Consider the following 18,447-nt stretch of genomic DNA (forward strand, 5'->3'; position numbering starts at 1 on the left):
TAAAATAACTTGTGTAAATTGCTTAACACAGTATCTGGCTCATAATAAGGACTCAGGAAGTGTCCATTATTTAAGGATGAGCTATTATTTATGGATGAGTTTCAGAGATATAAAGCATGAGGGGAAAAGGACAAGAATGTTCCAAGCAGATGGCATGTTAAAAGACCAAGGCATGGAGATGACAAATTGTAAAAAGGCCCTTATGCCCTGACAGACACTTTATTGTTCATCAGTGAAAGACCCATGGAGAGTATCTCAAACTTGATAAGGAAAACCCCATATTTTGTTGACAATGGGATATCTAGAACATTTGCCTCTTATACTTTACTAGGGATGGAGAAATCCCCCCACCGTGCTATTTTGACGGGTGGTGGTGACAGGCCATAGAGGCTCTGTTGAATGTGAGGGTGAGAAGTTCCACAAATCCAGTCTCACAGCCTGAGTGATGGCAGCAAAATGAGGCTGCAGCTGTGGCAGCAGAGAAACCTAAAATTGGGCCCTGACTGAAGAAGCTGTGCTTTGACAGTGGGCTGCTGGAGCAAGTGTACACAAAGTAACTTAGTTTTACCCCTTCTGTTCTAGCACCAACCTTTCCATCACTTGCCCTGGCTCCTAGTGGTAGTGGTTCAGAGGCTCAGGCCCTAACCTTACACCCAGGGCTTCAGGGTACTAAACTATCCCTTCTAAGCTGCTTGACAATCCATTGCCATTTACCATCGGGGTCCCAGGAATTCTGAAGGGTAAGGATCAGCTAAGGGATTTCTCAATGACTGATGTCAGGCAGATTCCTTTTCCTTCCCGGTGTATTCATGTTTCCCTCTCCTTCTTTATTCCATAAAACTCCCCCTTCCAATTCTCTGGGGAATGGCCCTTCATCCAACCCTACATGACCCACCCCCCTGGGGGCCTAGGCTCTGAAGTTAAGGGTAGGCAGAGATTGAACGGTTGGATGCCTGGTGAAAGAAGCCATTGGACTATTCTTCCCCAAACTTCAGAGCGCCCCTCTCTGTACATGTAACTGCCCTAAAAGGTGTGGGAGAGGGGTGTCCGTCTGTGGGTTTGCCTAGGAAAGAACGCGCCACTGGCGCGGTGGACCCGGCTGGCTGCAAGAATGTGAGTGGGGGGCGGGGTGGGGTGGGGAAGGGGGGTGCGCGCCCTTTATGACAGGTGGCCGCGCAGTGCGCGCTCCCGGGCGCCTAAGGGGAGGGAGGGACAGACGGACAGAGTGGGAGGGGGCACGTGGGGAAGGGACCCTAGACAAGGTGGAGAGAGCAGGAAGGAAAGGAAAGGCTGCGGTGGGGAAGGGAGGTAGAGGGGGGAACGTAGCCAGCAAGAACAACCGTGTTAGAGGAAACAATGGCAGGGGCAATAGCGATGGTGGCAGCCGAGGCAATCCCACTCTGGGCACCTTTTTGAATGGGCAGAGGCATCTCAGGGAGAAGAGGAGACTAGGCAGCGCCCGCCGAGGCTCTGAGAAAAGCAGAGGAGGGAGGAGAAGGAGGAGGAGGAGGGGGGAGGGGGGAGGGGGGACGAGGTAGGGGGAGAACCCGGGACGGAAAACCAGTAGCATCAGCATCAGCAGCCGCCACCGCCACACCAGTAGCAGTAGCGGTAGCGGCAGTAGCAGCATTTAGCAATAGCTTTAACGACTACAGCGACAGTAGCAGCCGCCCTCCTCCTCTCTCCCTCCCGCGGACCGCCGCAGCCACCGCACTGAGAGGGCTCCAGCGCCGCGCGCGCAGCCCGCAGCTGAGGTAGCCCGGGCCGAGCGAGCGGTGGTGCACCCAAAGCACGGACCACGAGAGCGGCCCAGAGTCACTGAGGTGCTGAGTTTCAGGGCCAGATCCCGACAGCTCTGACTCCTTCTAGCACTGCGGCGGCAGCGGCAGCGGCGCCTTAGGGACACAGGCGCGTCCACCTGGCGGGCCTGGCGCATGGAGCTGAGGCAGAGGCGGCGGCGGCGGTGGCAGCAGTAGCAGCGGCGGCGGCGGCGGCGGCGGCGGCGGCGGCGGCGGCGGCTCTAGCAGCTGCAGCGACGGCGGCAGTCAAGCCTTGACTGCGACCGCGCTAGTTCCAGCGCCGGCTGCCTGAGCCTGCCAGCGACTTGCGCCTCCTGAGTCGGCCTGCGAGGTGAGTACGAGCGTTACCAACCAGCTCCCTGGCCTTCTCTCAGGCTCCCCCGCTGGCTCAAGATGGCAAGGGGTGGAACGAATTGGGGGAAGCCAAGATAAAAGAGAAGGAAGGGAAAAAGGAAGGCAAGATCTCTGTGTGAGAATGGCGTGCATTTGTGTGTCTGTGTACGAGGGAGCGAGGCAGTAAGGGCGAGAGATCTCGGCTAGCCCTGATAGGCACTGCAATCTAGGAAAGGCCTCTGCTTGCGCCGGGAGAGGGGGGAGGGGAAGCGAGCGGGCCGGAGCCTTGGCGCTGACATACACACAGCCCGGCAATCGAAGACAGCAGTGTGCCTCCTCCTTTCGGGCTGGTGCCGGAGAGATCCTGGCCAGGGAACTGGCACCAACACGGCACGCTTCCGTGCGAGCGGGAAGACCCACGCGGCGGCCGCGACTGGGAGCCAGGGCCAAAGCGGCAAAGGTGCGAAGTACGGTCGCCAGCGCCCCCTACGCGCTTGGGGCTGCCCTGCCAACCACTGAGCGCTCCCCAGCACGCGCCACCCGACCAAGGGCCGCGGGCGAGTGTGTGCTGGGCGTCCCAATGAGCCTCGCCGAGGCTGTGACCTTCGCGGAAATTGGCCCTCGGTCCCTTCCCGATTTCGGTGGGGATCAAATTGACACACTTTCCTGCGTGGCTTTTGGTGCCTCTCTCTGCCTCGCCCCGCTGCACACCTTCGCTCGGGTCTAGCACACCCGCAGGGCTGGGAGGCCGCGAGCTGGCGTGGGGAGCGGGCCTGCTCCGGGAAAGTATGGAAAACGCGCCGCTGAGTTGGCGCCGTTCTGCTGAGGAATCCAGTGGTTTCAGCATGACTGCTTCTCTGTCTGATTCGTGAGGGACCGAATCACCCGCGCAAGGTTTCCTGTCTCTTTTGAAGTTAAAAAAAAAAAAAAAAAAAATATATATATATATATATATATATATATATACACACACATATACATAGCGTCTCCATTTCAACATTGGCACACTTGATTTTTGCCTAGCTTCTGGTTGCGTTTTGGAGTCAGTGGGTTTCATATTTTGCTTTTGGGTTTTGGCTCCTAGCATATTGTTGAATTCTGTGCACAGCAGTGTACTTAGCTATGTGGCCTTTTCCTAACGTTTTCCTAACGTTCCATTTTCTAGACTCTTATCTGAAGAGACATGATTTGTGTAGGGCTGCTAAAGCTGTTTTTAAAAAGCATCGAAAGCATGTCAACCAGTGATTTAAATATCTCCTCGGTTGTTTTTGGCGGAGGAGCAGAGTGTGCTGATAGTTCCTGAAATATTTTCTTTGGTGCGAAAAGGTGTTCCAATAGTCTTCTCTGAACTACAGAAACCGTTTGGGTTTCAGGGGATGAATCTCTCTTACATCTTTTACACGTAGGGTGCCATAATCCAACACTTTATTTACAGCAGTGATGTTCTCGTGGCTGAGGAGAATTTACCCTTATTTAAAATATATTTTTAGAAGGGAACAGAAAAACCCCAAAGTAACTGTCATTTTACATATTAACTGGGAAACTGGATAATCAAATAAAACTGGCTGAGTGTCTGAAACTATCCCAGTGAAATATGTGGCTGTGAATATAATTAACCATCTGTCTAGTGAGCAATTTAAATTTGGGCTGGTACATTTTTATTACACTGTCTAATTTCTGGAAGACTTGTACATTTTACCCAGCAGTAACAACAAAAACGTATTTGCTTACTAGGTCAAAGATTTACTTGTGTGGTGGTGGGATTTCCCTTCCTCCCACCCCCCCATCTTTCCTAGTCCTCACACCTTGACCTGGGAGATCAAAATGAGCCTCTTGCTTTTGCAAATGGCATATTTACAATAGAAGAACTCAAACTGGTAGCTAGTGATTAGACATTTTTGTTTCTCAGAAATATCTCCCAATATTTTACCTCCCAATTACATACATTTGAGTTGAACAAAATATAATTTTTTTGTACACGTGTGTTCAGGTGGAATAGCATGATTCAACAAAATTTAAGAATTGGAATTTGACTCCATTTACTTTCCTTTATTCTAATTACCCAATTAGCTCACCCCTAGCTGTCCCAACCACCTTTCTACACTCCACAAACATGCACTCACCCATGAAAATCATGCCCTTTTGTCCTGATAACCAGTTTCTTAGGTTAGCAGTATTCAGATATCTGATTTTAACAGTATGTTGAGAAACTGCTATTTTTTTGGAAATCAAGAATGTAAAATACAATAACATGAAAGGGCCTTGTAGATATTTTTAAATTTTTCCCTATGATGTGATTTTAACCAGAAATTTGTTACTAAGGAAAAAAGGAATAGATTTTGGGTGAAGATGAAATGGCCCTAGAAGATTAAATTCAAAATAGCTGTTGTTAACATAACAAAACAAAACAGAATAAAAATGAACCACTGATTGATTGTGCAGTGGACTAGAAAAAGTCATTTAAAGGAAAATACTTTTAAAACAAATATTTGACTAAATAATAGCTTTGATTAATGGGTAACAATTATGTAAGCACATGGTAGAATTTGACATATGTCAAGTTTGTTAAATAAATCAACCTGTTCAGTGAATAAATCTTTGATGCATCAATGCTTTTTAAAACACACAGGCGCATGCACACACACACACACACACACACACACATGCATACACCAACACACACATACACACACGCACACCTTTAACACCCTGTTGCAAAGTGAAACGCTGCCACTTACTCTCTGCCTCACTGCCTCTTTTCTCCCTTTTTCTATTTTTTCATAATCCTCTGATTACCTGTAAACTACCCAGTGAACAGAGAAAACTAAAGATATGGTGGCGTTACCTGTGTTTAAGTGGAAGAAAACAGATGAGTAAAGTGATAAGTGCTGGATCTTAAACACTCAAAGATGTGCTTATCTGACACAATCACCATGGAGATCCTGGTTTCACCAAAGTATTTATTTAACCAATTCTAGCCAACAAGCATTCATTGATTGCATTTTCTCTGTTCCTAAGTCCAGTTCTAGTGAATACTTATTTTTTCCTCCAAATACCTTACTAAAGGGAGAGAAAGAGATTCTAACTGGCCTTTGATTGTTACATTGTCTTTAAACTTATTCATCTGGTGACAAATACGTGGTTTAAGTGTTCCTGCTTGTAGCAACCAAAAAGAGAGAAGAACCAAAGTGGATGACAGGGAAGGGAAATGATATAATAAGGAGGAGGTCATCTGGCTTCCCTGCTTTTGCCCTCTTAAACATTTTAGTGACAATAGCAGACCTCCAGGATCCTGTAAGTCTTCTTTAACATATGATAATCCCTTTAGAAACTTCCTTTATCTCTACCTCCTCAATTTAAAAGCATATAATCAATCGCTCCTCACAGTCACAGTGTAGGTCTTTCTGCCCAAAGGTCTTGTTTCCATATTTTAACGCAAACACCTATTTGCACAAGAAAAAAAATAATGCAACAAGATTTCAGGTTTCAGCATTTTGATTTTTTCTTTATTTTCGCCCTTTACCTCCTATGAAAAGTTGCCCATCAACTAGCTCCCTCATTAATAGTTTCTCCACCAGAAAGCACCATTTCAAGCCCAAGGTCATAGGGTTGGACATAAAGGACTCACCAGGCTCTTTGTGCCATTTTCCAGGGCTGCTTGAAAACAAAACAAAGGGCACTGGATGAGATTGCATCATCACTTGGACCTACCTTTAACTTCAGACCTTTTCTCTCACCAAGAAAATTTCATTTTAGGCAGAGGTCAACATTCCTTTCTTGTTCAAGCAACACTGACTCTTCTGCAACAGTAAGCACATCACAACCTTGAGAAAATCTAGTCTGATGGGGTCAGCCTGGAGAATGGAGTATGGTGGGGAAAAACTCTTATACTGATAGTAGGGCCTTTCCTGGGCCAGCTATAGTAAAAGGGATGAGGATGCTCTTTGCTTCTTTTCCCTTCAGTCTTTCACTGCCCTTGGTGATTTGCAGGCCTCTACTAGGGAATGTGCTCTTTTTGGTCTGTGTTTTTCTGCAGATAAGCACTATGACCTGATGTCTTTCCCTTCCTTGTTCTCTGGAAGAAAAAGGACTGAAGTCTTCAGGACCAACGACTATGCATATAATTTTTGCTTGTCTAAAAGGCACCTCAATAAGTCATCTTATCCATCCCCAGTAAGATTACTTTGATATAAACAATTATCTACTGTTTTCTCAAACCCCCCCAAGCCATGTTTAAAAAGTTACATCTTTGTCCCGTAGTAGCCCATTTCAAGTATTAACACAACTAGCTAAGCAAGGAGCTACTCCTAATATTTCACCTGAGGGGGTTTAGAGGTTAGATACCAAGATTATACCGTGGGCCTGATTGCTAGAGTAATGCCAAGCCATCCTCCATTGAGAAAAGGCACAGAGATTGATTTTCCTTGAAGCAAGGTTAAACCATTTCCTTTATGGAGGACTAGAAGTGGTGCAGCCATACGTTGTGGTTTATACCTCTTGTCCTGGCATGCTTGCTTCACCCTCAAAATTGTCCCAGTTTGGACAAGAAAATTCTATGGTCATCCTAACGATAAGGCTCTTTTAAATCAAGCACACAAAGAGATCCTATATGCATGCTGGAACAGGGCTATTCTTATTTTCATGAAAGACTGGTGATAGGTAATAAGTACCAAGCATACCAGGAGGCATTTGGGTTTAGAAAGATCATCTTTACCATGGCTGTTGTAAGACAAAAGAAAATGGTACCAATGGAATGTGAATTCATCTTTTTAGAATATGCTTTGAGAAATGCACAAGTAACTATCTCTCTGTCCCAAATAGTTTGCATGTGGTCTTGCCAAATACAAATTTATAAGTTATGTCTATACTTATATGTAGATATCCATATGTAGATATTACATTTATTTCCATTGCTTTTTCTTTAATGGAGAAGATGACCTTTTAAACTACTTTCCAGGGATCCCTGGGTGGCGCAGCGGTTTGGCGCCTGCCTTTGGCCCAGGGCGCGATCCTGGAGACCCGGGATCGAATCCCACGTCGGGCTCCCGGTGCATGGAGCCTGCTTCTCCTTCTGCCTATGTCTCTGCCTCTCTCTCTCTCTCTCTCTCTCTCTCTCTGTGTGACTATCATAAATAAATAAAAATTAAAAAAAAAATAAAAAAAAATAAACTACTTTCCAGTTCTAAGTATCTACAATTGGCTTTCACTGATCTAGGGCAGGGGTCAAAAGAAACTATGGCCCACAGGCCAAATCTGGCCCACTACAGCAAAAGAACAATGCAAACAAGAAGAAAATGTGGAGCTATTTAAAGTTGCTTTTACAGGTGTTTTCAAGCGACCCCTTCAGAATTGAGCTTTACTTAGGCCAATGTTAAAATGTGTCCACGTTTCCTGAACATGTATAGAACCAAATAGAATGGCTGGGTGATGACCCCAAAAGTAAAATCCACATGTGAATTTGTTTGAGTAAAAACATTAATAGTGATCTTTTCTTTCCTGCCTATTGCAGTAACCTAAATTTTGTGGTGTTACTGAATTTTTTTCTGGCCTCCTATCCAGTATCTGCCATGTTATTCCAAGCATGCATGTGATTTATTAACCCAGAGACCAGGTCTCAGTAACTTGCTTGAACAGAGACCTTCTGTCTCTTTACTTACTAAGTAACTGGAACACATTCTGAAGACATGCTTTACTGAGTAAGGGAGTAGGAAAAATGGGCCATCACCACTTAGCTTAGTGGTTCCTAACCCTTATTTTTGGCATGAACTCCTGTGAAAATTTGATGAATGCCAAGGAAACTTTCAGAAAAGTGCACGTTTACATATATGACACTTGCATACATTTTTAGGAAGTCCAGCCATACATTCTGAGTTAACCTCTGCACTAGCCTTTGCTCAATTGTTTCAAGAATTCCTATTGTGTGGCTGTCATGGTCATGGTAGCTTCAAATGGAAGCCATGAAAATGATTCTTTCAAGAAAGCCTGTTATTAATATGCTTCTGGTCCACAGCCCTCAGCTACTGTTACAAGCATTCTTCTGATTAGCCCGCACAGGTTTTATTATTATTATTATGAAAAAGAATCACTTAGCACCCACTTTGACTTACTGTTCTCACCAAAAACAAGCCAAGGATAGTATCCCTAAATCCTTGATTTGTCAACTTTCAAATTCTTCTTTTTTTAAGATTTTATTCAGCTATTCATGAGAGAGAGAGAGAGAGAGAGAGAGAAGGAGAGAGGCTGAGACACAGGCTGAGGGAGGAGCAAGCTCCATGCAGGGAGCCTAATGTGGGACTCGACCCCAGGTCTCCAGAATCACACCCTGGACCGAAGGTGGCGCTAAACCACTGAGCCACCAGGGCTGCCCAACTTTCAGATTCTTGAGTGACTGTTCAACATTCACTATCCACAAATTCATTATTAATATATAAAATATATTCCATGAAAGTTCATGCATGTTTACCTGCCCCCACCTCTCTTTCATCTTTCTCTTTTTATATGTTTACCTTAGCCAATGGCCTTGACCAAAATAGGGAATTTGCTAGCATCAATAGCATCAATAGTTAGGTAGAGTCAGAGAGGAAGGTGGTATCCAGATATCTTCATGAGGACTCCTGGTACTCATGCTAGCATCAATAGTTAGGTAGAGTCAGAGAGGAAGGTGGTATCCAGATATCTTCATGAGGACTCCTGGTACTCATGGGCCTTTTGGATTGTTAGCCATCCTGGAGATCTAACATGCTTTATTAAAAGCAAAGCTCCTTAAGTTCTGCAAACAAGAATATATGCCACATCTGTGTCTTACTTACAGTTGAGGTGGTAGGAATAGGTGGTATCCTTATCCATGAATAAATGTTTATTACTTGTCTCTTCTTTTTATCTTAGCAGTTAGGAGTATGAGGCAGGGTATGGGGACTAATTGAATCCTAAATTTGGAAGGGCTGTTAATCATCATATCTACTTTAATTAGCAAAAATTTATTGAGCAACTACTTTGTGCTAAGCACTGGGTTACTGGGGGCACAGAAAAGAATAAAACAGATTCTCTTGTCTTAGAGGAAGTTAACTTTGTTTCTAGCTGGGTATTTTTATCATCTGATTTAATTTACCTCACCCTTTTTCTAATTCATTGCATTTTTCTATTTCTATATTCTCTCCATTAGAAAATAAGTATAGATATTCTGTTTTTTAAACACAGCAGAAAATTCATTGCAAACAGGTATCTGTAGCTGAGACAAGATTTCCAGCCTTCATGGCACAAATGCTTCTGTTCTTATTTCTGTATTGACTTAACAGGCCCTATTTAATAAGGAGTAACATATTTCTTTTTCCCTGTAGTTCAAAGGCAAAATTTCTATCATTGCTATCATTGGTGATGATAGCATTCACCATGATGTATTAACCATTGATTTAAGATTATAGTACAGAACTACTGACTTCTGAATAATGAGTTGAATGTACTCTGCAAAAAGCCAGCTGCCCATCTTTGAGTGAGTTGGTTTTTAACCACTAGTTGGTGATTGTATTAGTTTGCCATGGATGCTGTAACAAACTACCAAAAATCTAGTAGTTTATAAACAACATTAATTTATTTTCCCACAGTGCTAGAGGTCAGGAATCTGAAACAGGTCTCACTGGGCTAAAGTCAAGGTGTGGGCAGAACTGCATTTTTTTCTGGGGCCTCTAAGAGAGACTCTTTTTCCTTGCCTTTTCTAGCTTTTAGAGTTTGCCCACATTTCTTCGCTCATGGGCCACCTCCATCCTCAAAGTCAACAATGGCATATTGCATTCTTCTAATCTTGCTTTCATTGTCACATGTCCTTCTCTGACTCTCACTCTTCTGTCTCCCCCTTCCACATTGCGTCTACCTGGATGAATAATACTGAGTAATTTCTTCACCTCAAGGTTGGGTGATTTGCAAACTTAATTTCTTCTGCAACCATAACTCCCTTTGTGACATATAACTTAACATATTCACAGGTTCTACAAGTAGGCTGTGGACTACTTTAAAGGGTCATTACTCTGCTTACCACAGTGACTTGATTTTTTTCTTTTTCTTCTGAAATAATTGTAGATTCACAGTATTTTGTAAGGACAGAGAGGTCTTATATTCCCTTCACCCTGTTCCCCCAATATTACATCTTACATATACATATCTAGTATAAGATCAAAATCATGAACTTGACATCTGAACAATAGGTGTGTTTAGTTCTATGTCATTTTGTCACAGGTATAGATTTGTGTAACCACTACTACAATCAAGATAAAGTACTGTCCCATAACCAAAAAAGATCTTTCTTGTGCTATCCCTTTATTTTCTTTATGGTCACCCTTACCCTTTTCACCCCCACTATCCCTAACCCCTGGCAATTAATCATTAATTTATATCTATAATTTTGTCGTTTCAAAAATATTGTATAAATGGAATCATGAAATATGTTGCGTTTTCATTTTGGCTTTTTATTCAGCAAAATTCTCTTGAGATCTATCCAAGTTGTTTTATGTATAAACAGTACATTCCTTTTTACTATTGAACAGTATTCCATGATATGAATGTATCACAGTTTGCTTAGCACTTAACTGTTGAGGAACACTTTGGTGGTCTCCAGTTTTTGGCTCTTACATGTAAAGCAGTATAGGTTAGTGTACAGGTTTTCATGTAAACAGAAGTTTTTATTTCTCTAGAGAAAATGCCCAGGCTATGGTTGCTGGATCATATGGTAAAGGCATGTTTAGTTTTTAAAAAGCTGTAAAACTATATACCAGAGTGCCTATATATAACTTATCACAATCTACTAGTATCAACATTTTACCTATTTGAGGAAACTTAACCTTTTATTCTCCCTTATTTATAATATTGTTGAATTAAGTATTTCCTCTACATATATTTAGAACTACATCAGTGTTATAATTTTTGTTTCAATTGAGAAAACTTGACAGGAAAAGCAAAGTCAATTGTATTACTCCTACTTTTGCTTTTTCTGTTGTTCTTCCTTCCTTCCTGAGGTTCCATAATTCCTTTTTTATATTTTCCTTCCATTTAGAGAACTTCCAGCCATTCTTTTAGTGCACATTTGTTGGCAACAAATTCTTAGTTTTCCTTCATCTGAGAATTTTTAAATTTCCCCCTTTATTCCTGAAGGATGTTTCACAGAATATAGGATTCCGAGTTGACAATTCTAGTCTTTAATCACTTGAAAAAGATTGTGCCACTGCCTTCTGGCCTCTGTGGGTCCTGATGAGAAATCATTCAGATTGTTTTTTTCCTATAGCTAAAGCATCATTTCTCTCTCACTGCTTTCAAGATTTTTTTTCCCATGTCTTTAAAATTTCTAGAAGTTTGACTGTAATGTGTTGTGGTATGGACTTCTTTGGGTTCATCCAGTTAAGAATACTCTCAGATTCTTGAATCTGTAGGTTTATATCTTATGCCAGATTTGGGAGCTTTTCAGCCATTTTCCTTTGAACCTTATCTATCCTGCCTTCTTATATTTTATTGTTCCATACCTCCTCTGATGACAGGAAAGTTAGATATTTTTTATAGTCTCACAGGTCCCTGAGGCCCGTTCATTTTTTTCAGTCTATTTTTCTCTGTTGTTCAGATGAATAATTTCTATTATTCTGTCTTCAAGTTGGATGATTCTCTCCACAGTCCTCTCCATTCTGCTATAGAACCCATCTGTTGAGATTTTTAAAAATTTTGGTTATTGTATTTTTCATTTCTAAAATTTCCACTTGGTTCCTCCAGGTGTCGTCGTCTTCTTCTTCTTCTTCTTCTTCTTCTTCTTCTTCTTCTTCTTTTTTGCTAAGACTTTACTTTTTTTTGTTTCAAGAATGTAATTGATTATTGAAGCATTTTTATCATGACTGCTTTAAAATATTTATGGGATAATTCTAACGTCTCTGTCATTTTGGCAGAGATGAGTACTAGGGAAATATGGGCAACAGGGAACTCACCTGGATAGTATGGACCCCACAGAGTTGGTAGAAACTATATCATTGTATTGACCAAATTTTTGCCTCTTGACTCTTCTAAGAGAAGTAAAGTGATGCACTGCAGATTCCTGTACCACTCCATTTGATTAAAGAGATAGTCTCCCCTGTGGGAGAAGTTAGTTTATTTATTCTTAGCAAAAACACTCCATCTCCATGATTGAAATGATCATTGATTGAGGAAATATTAACAGAAAAGAGTAGGTTATGAAAAGGGTATTTATTCATTCATTTTTTTTAGAGTCTAGGGTTTATCTGGCATCTTTGTGGCCCCAATGTTCTGATCCTTGAGGCTTCCAGCATCTTAGCCTGGTGGGAAACATTTATGAAAGAGCTCTGTCCTTCAAAGAGCTCCGTGTTGACTTCTTGGCATTTTTTTGTTCAAGGCTCAGAGAATTCATTGACCCTGTTACACAGCTTCTTTATGTACTGGCATAACTGTTGCTTTCTGAAATCTCTCTTTCCTTTGACTTGTAGGGGTTTCCTCAATGTAGATTCAGTGTTTCTGATCTCCCTGTGGGGCAGTTCAGTAACATTTTCCTTACTGGCTCTCTGTATTTGTGTATACATCTCTGTGTGCTTGTTTTTATGGATTGTTGATCTATTGTGCCTCTTGGCAAAGAAAGAAGTATACCCACTGTTTATTAAATGTGTGTTTTATATATGGTACATAAATCACATTGCTTTTTCTTATAGCAAATCCTATATGTGCAAAGATGTAGCTTTGACATGTTAAGATGTTTTATAACTGACATAGTCAAATCCATTTGGTTAAATAGGTGAAAGGAAGGGGAATTGTGCCAGTGCTACAGTGAGTTTTGCAGATTTGTGTGGTTTGGCTTAAAGCTAAACAAAAATACATATGCATCTGAAGAGGAAACAGTTTGAAATTTGTGTGGTAAAGAGAGATAGACATGTTTTATAATCCAAGGCCAAAGTGTTGTTGTTAAACCATAGGCTATAGCTTACCTAGATCCTTTCATGTATGTGTTTGTGGTCAAAAGGTGAGTATGCCTGGTCTTTTACTCAAAGATATGGAGATGATATCGTAGGAAAAACCAAAATCTCAATTTCTCATTTTGTCTCTCAAGAATGCTCCAGATATGCTATTTAATTCTGGAGACAATGGTCATCAGTTAAGCAGAGGGGCCAAAGGATTAGGATACTGTAATACAGATCTGAGAAGAGAAGAGAACTTGGAATCAGCCTTCTTTGCCATTGATCTCACTCTTTTCCTATAAGCCACTGTTTTTGTTTTGTTTCATTTTGGCCCTATTGCAACAGTTCTTTGGTAGATACATATTTCTATATATTTAGCACCTGAATAAAAGGAAAGCCCCATTTGTTTATTGTTCAGATTAGGTGGTGATGTCATGATATTGCTGATCGCAATGATTCATGATTCATCAAGGCCAAGTTACTTCTTTTTTTTTCAATTTTTACTTATTTATGATAGTCACAGAGAGAGAGAGAGAGAGAGAGAGGCAGAGACATAGGCAGAGGGAGAAGCAGGCTCCATGCACCGGGAGCCCGATGCGGGACTCGATCCCAGGTTTCCAGGATCGCGCCCTGGGCCAAAGGCAGGCGCCAAACCGCTGCGCCACCCAGGGATCCCAAGGCCAAGTTACTTCTAGTCAACCACTGGAAGATGCTAAAGAACAGGTAGGTGGGCTATTCTCTGTCTTTTGATTTTCACCTTTACCATTCTTCCCTCAGGTACAACTTTGTTATCTTCCAGCATGGAGTCCCATTGACTAATGGAAGCCTAGAGTGGATATGGCAAATGTCAGCAGTGTGGGTCCTTTATTTTCTGAAAATTCAGCTTATTAGACTGAAAAATCCACAAGAGTGCCTCAGGCATCCAGGCCATATACTAGACAAAAGCATTCTCAAATTATTCTTTTAAATGAAAAGCCATTTGGTATTATATGTACTGAAAGGGAAAGCATGATCCCAGCCCTTTATTTTGCCCTCTGTCCTTTTGGACTTCTTCAGCCTTTTTCTGATTTCTGTGGTTCTGACCCCACTCTATTCAATAACCCTCTAGGAGGCCCTGTGTAGTGAACTTCTTGCCCCATGTCATCTACTTATGGCACTGAAATGCTGGGTGTCACAGGATGTAAGGTTCACATGGGCCCAGAGGAAGGTGCAGGGAGGACTAGGTGTTTCTAGATCTTCAGGTAGAAGGAATGCTAAAGTAGTTGAGAAAGTTTGAGGTGAGAGAGGCTATAGTGAACAATAGGGCAGAGAGCTGCTGTCTTGTTGCTGAGATGGCCAGCTGAAGGAGATAACTGTGTGTTTAGTAGTCCTGAGGAAGTGAAAATTCAGTCTGGTGTGTCTTCATTCAAGAGACTAAGGGAATATAGGCACTGATACTGCGAATAATAACACCTTATAATTCTATAGCCCCTCTCTTCTAAAGAATTTAAAAGGCTCCAGTGTTTTATTTCATTTGGCCTCACAAACAATCTCATGGACTTAGGAAGGGTAAATATTGAAGACCATGTGTGACAAGTTACTTCCCCTCCCTGGGCCTCAGAGTTTGTAAACTGTCAAGTGAAGGTTTGGTGGAGAGCTAATCTCTAAGGTCTTTTCCCACAGTAAGAGTTTCCATGATGGTAACATTTCCAGGTGGGGGAATTGAGTCTCAGATACTTTACATTGAGTTGCTCAAAGTCACAGTATAAATCAGGGACAGAGTGATTATTACAGGCGAAGCCCTGATCCCTTCCCTCAGAATGCCCTATCTGTGGTCTTTTTGAACAGTGAGGTACAGAGGATTCTGGTTTCTGAACACATGAAGTCTGTGCTCATCCATTCCATTTAACACTTTCTCCTACCTAACCACCTTCCCAACCTACCCCCTCACGTAACATCAGGGCCTTTAACCTTCTCTTTGATGTTGCCTGAGATCCATAGCTTGTTTGACTACAGATGCTTTCCTGGCATATTGTGTGGCTGGTTGCAAGGTCATTGTTACCCTTAGAGAGCAAAGTCTGGAGCCAGCACTTCAGTTACATCAGCTGAAAGAGGTTATGGCTCCTGGGTGTGGCAGATGGTCAGAAGGAAGAGCCATTTAAAAGCATCGTATTGTGGAGTGCCCACAAAAAGCAAGAAGGGTTTGGCGAAAAGGGCTGACAAAAGAGGCCATGGGGGAAATCAAGAGACAGTGAGTTGATAAAAAATTCAATCATCAATCGGTATGCAGCAAAGAGACAAGATGACTGATATTTCTTCAGAGTTGTGGGATAAAATGGCATTTCTGACTGTGACAGGGATTAGGTTGGGGGAGGCCAGGTAGGGGAAAAAGGAAAGCTTTATCTTCAGCATGTTCAGCTTTCATAGTAAGATATTTAGTTTAAGAAATGTGAGCTGAGTACTCTGGGGCAATAAATTCAGAGAGCCACATTCCCCATATGATTCCTGGAAACCAGTAGGAATTTGGCTTAAGAAGGGGTGGCAGAAGGTGATTTGTGGTGTTGTAACAGCCGCCTTGGAAGCTGAGATGGAAAATTTGTCCCTGAAAGGCTAAGCGGTTGGGGGAGACTGACTGGAGGTTTCTGTCCATCATTGAAACACATGGGGTTTTAAATATATGGTGGATGCTGGAGGCTGGAACACTCAGGGATTCCCATCTTGTAATAGGTCCAATAGGCTTTGTTAAGTCTTTGGCTTATGATCTAAAATAGGAATTTGTTAGTTACTTTTGGGCAAAAAGTTCCTGAGGTTCCCAGGGCCTTTATCTAATCCCAGTGATAAAACCTCTTTCATTTTTCTTTGTCCGGTTACTTTTTTCTCTTTTCCATTTTCCTAGTTTTGAGATTAAAATCATTTGTCATTTATCAAAACAATCCACGAACATTTCACACAAATCTAATCTTTTGCTTTTAACAATGATATATGTTTTTGAGTAATTAAAAAAATACTGAAAAGCACTAAGAATTAATGTAACAAACACACTTGGATCTCAACTCAGAATTGACAAATGTAACTTTTTTTTTACTGTGGTAAGAACACTTAACATATCTACCCACTTAACAAATTTTTAAGGTACAATACAGTATTGTTAAGTAAAACACTGTTATACAGTGGATCTCTAGAATGTACTCATGTTGAATAATAACTATTACCATTTTTAAGTCTCTTATTTTTTTCACCTTTATTTAGATGTAGTTGACAAATAAAATTATAAGATTTTTTTATTCAAGTGTAGTTGACATACAATATTATATTAGTTTCAGATGCACAACATAGTGATTTAACATCTACATACATTATGAGGTGATCATCACAATAAATCTAGCTATAATCTAACACAAAGTTGTTACATATTAACTATATTTCCTATGTTGTACATTGTATCTTCATGTCCTATTTATTTTATAACTGGACTTTTATACCTTTTAATCCTTTTTCTGTATTTCACCCATCCCCACTCTCCCCTCTGACAAACACCAGATTTTTCTGTTACCATTTTTTAAAATATTTCATTTATTTATTTGAGAGAGAGAGAGAGAGAAAGAGAAAGCACAAGCAGGGGGAGGGGCAGAGGGAGAAGCCCGCTCCACTGAGCTGGCAGTCTGACATGGGGCTCGATCCTGGGATGATCTTGGGATCATGACCTGAGTCTAAGGCAGAAGTTCAACTGAATGAGCCACCCAGGCATCCTTCTGTTACCATTTTTAACATCAAGTTTGCTCTAGATTTTTTCTAGTGGGAAAATAAAATGTTACAGGCAAGTTAAATTCTGTCCCCTATTTCCAACCCCATTCCTCTCTATCCATTCCCAGAGGTAAAGATGAATTTGGTATGTACTCTTCCATTTCATTCATATATACATACATGAATATATATTATATAGACTATATACCTATGAATATAGACTATATATTCTATATATATAAGTATATATAGAATTGTTCTGTGTTTTTCTTTTTTTGTATATTTTTTATTGGAGTTCGATTTGCCAACATACAGCATAATACCCAGTGCTCACCCCATCAAGTGCCCCCCTCAGTGCCAGTCACCCAGTCACCCCATCCCCCCACCCACCTCCCTTTCCACTACCTCTTGTTCATTTCCCAGAGTTAGGAGTCTCTCATGTTTTGTCACCCTCTCTGATATTTCCCACTCATTTTCTCTCCTTTCCCCTTTATTCCCTTTCACTATTTTTTATATTTCCCAAATGAATGAGACCATATGTTTGTCCTTCTCCGATCGACTTACTTCACACAGCATAATACCCTCCAGTTCCATCCACATCAAAGCAAATGGTGGGTATTTGTTGTTTCTAATGGCTGAGTAATATTCCATTGTATATATACATATATACCACATCTTCTTTATCCATTCATCTTTCCATGGACACCAAGGTTCCTTCCACAGTTTGGCTATTGTAGACATTGCTGCTATAAACATTGGGGTGCAGGTGTCCTGCCATTTCACTGCATCTGTATCTTTGGGGTAAATCCCCAGCAGTACAATTGCTGGGTCGTAGGGCAGGTCTATTTTTAACTCTTTGAGGAACCTCCATACAGTTTTCTAGAGTGGCTGTACCAGTTCACATTCCCACCAACAGTGCAAGAGGGTTCTCCTTTCTCCACATCCTCTCCAACATTTGTGTTTTCCTGTCTTGTTAATTTTCACCATTCTCATGGGTGTGAGGTGGTAGCTCATTGTGGTTTTGAATTGTATTTCCTTGATGGCAAGTGATGCAGAGCAAGTGTGCGGGGCACATCTTTCTCATGTGCTTGTTAGCCATGTATATGTCTTCTTTGGTGAAATTTCTGTTCATGTCTTTTGCCCATTTCATGATTGGATTGTTTGTTTCTTTGCTGTTGAGTTTAATAAGTTCTTTATAGATCTTGGATACTAGCCCTTTATCTGATAGGTCATTTGCAAATATCTTCTCCCTTACTGTAAGGTTGTCTTTTAGTTTTGTTGACTGTTTCTTTTGCTGTGCAGAAGCTTTTTATCTTGATGAAGTCCCAATAATTCATTTTTACTTTTGTTTCCCTTGCCTTAATGGATGTATCTTGCAAGAAGTTGCTGTGGCCAAGTTCAAAAAGGGTGTTGCCTGTGTTCTCCTCTAGGATTTTGATGGATTCTTGTTTCACATTTAGATCTTTCATCCATTTTGAGTTTATCTTTGTGTATGGTGTAAGAGAATGGTCTAGTTTCATTCTTCTGCATGTGGCTGTCCAATTTTCCTAGCACCATTTATTGAAGAGGCTGTCCTTTTTCCAGTGGATAGTCTTGTCTGCTTTGTCAAATATTAGTTGACCATAGAGTTGAGGGCCATTTCCTGGGTTCTCTATTCTGTT

At 41.5% G+C, this 18,447-nt stretch overlaps 1 protein-coding gene across 3 annotated transcripts in view; it reads left to right on the forward strand.

Annotated features, from left to right (window-relative positions):
* The first annotated feature begins 1,982 nt into the window (after positions 1-1,982).
* NEXMIF (neurite extension and migration factor) overlaps positions 1,983-18,447 on the forward strand; it is a 133,612-nt gene continuing 117,147 nt past the window's right edge. For 2 of the 3 annotated variants that reach the window (XM_072815125.1, XM_072815127.1), the window contains exon 1: positions 1,983-2,130. The gene's annotated coding sequence lies outside the window, so the exon portion shown is untranslated. The remainder of the gene's footprint in view (positions 2,131-18,447) is intronic. The other variant, XM_072815126.1, reaches the window with a different exon arrangement.

Source organism: Canis lupus, chromosome X, assembly GCF_048164855.1.
Source record: "Canis lupus baileyi chromosome X, mCanLup2.hap1, whole genome shotgun sequence".
In the NCBI taxonomy this organism is placed as follows: Eukaryota; Metazoa; Chordata; class Mammalia; order Carnivora; family Canidae; genus Canis; species Canis lupus.